This window comes from Chrysochloris asiatica, unplaced genomic scaffold, assembly GCF_000296735.1.
Source record: "Chrysochloris asiatica unplaced genomic scaffold, ChrAsi1.0 scaffold00041, whole genome shotgun sequence".
Lineage (NCBI taxonomy): Eukaryota > Metazoa > Chordata > Mammalia > Afrosoricida > Chrysochloridae > Chrysochloris > Chrysochloris asiatica.
Window position 1 is genome coordinate 21,194,330 of NW_006408559.1, and position 527 is coordinate 21,194,856.

Genomic DNA, 527 nt, shown 5'->3' on the forward strand with positions numbered 1-527 from the left:
ATGGTGTTGGAGGAGATTATTGAAAGTGCCATGGGCTGCCAAAGGAACCAACAGATCTGTGTTGGAAGAAGTGCAGCCAGAGTGCTCCTTGGAGGACAGGATGGCCAAACTTCGTCTGTCATACTTCGGACATATTGTCAGGAGGAACCAGTCACTGGAGAGGGATATCATGTTTGGTAGGGTGGAGGATCAGAGAAAAAGAGGAAGACCCCCAGCGATATGGATTGTCAAAGTGTTAGCATCTATGGGCTCAAGTATGGCAACAATTGTGAGGTTGGCCCAGGATCGGGCAGTGTTTCGTTCTGCTGTGCATAAGGTCACTATGGGTCGGTACCAACTCAATGGCACCTAACAACAACAACAACATTCAATGATAACACATTCTCACACAGTTTTTACTACACTCTGTCCGTTTCCTCAAACTAAAAGCAACATTGCTGGCTCTGTCATCTTTATGCATGAATGCAGTACTTCACTTAAAAGCTTCTCAAATAGGAATGCCAATTAAACATACTTTAACATTGTAA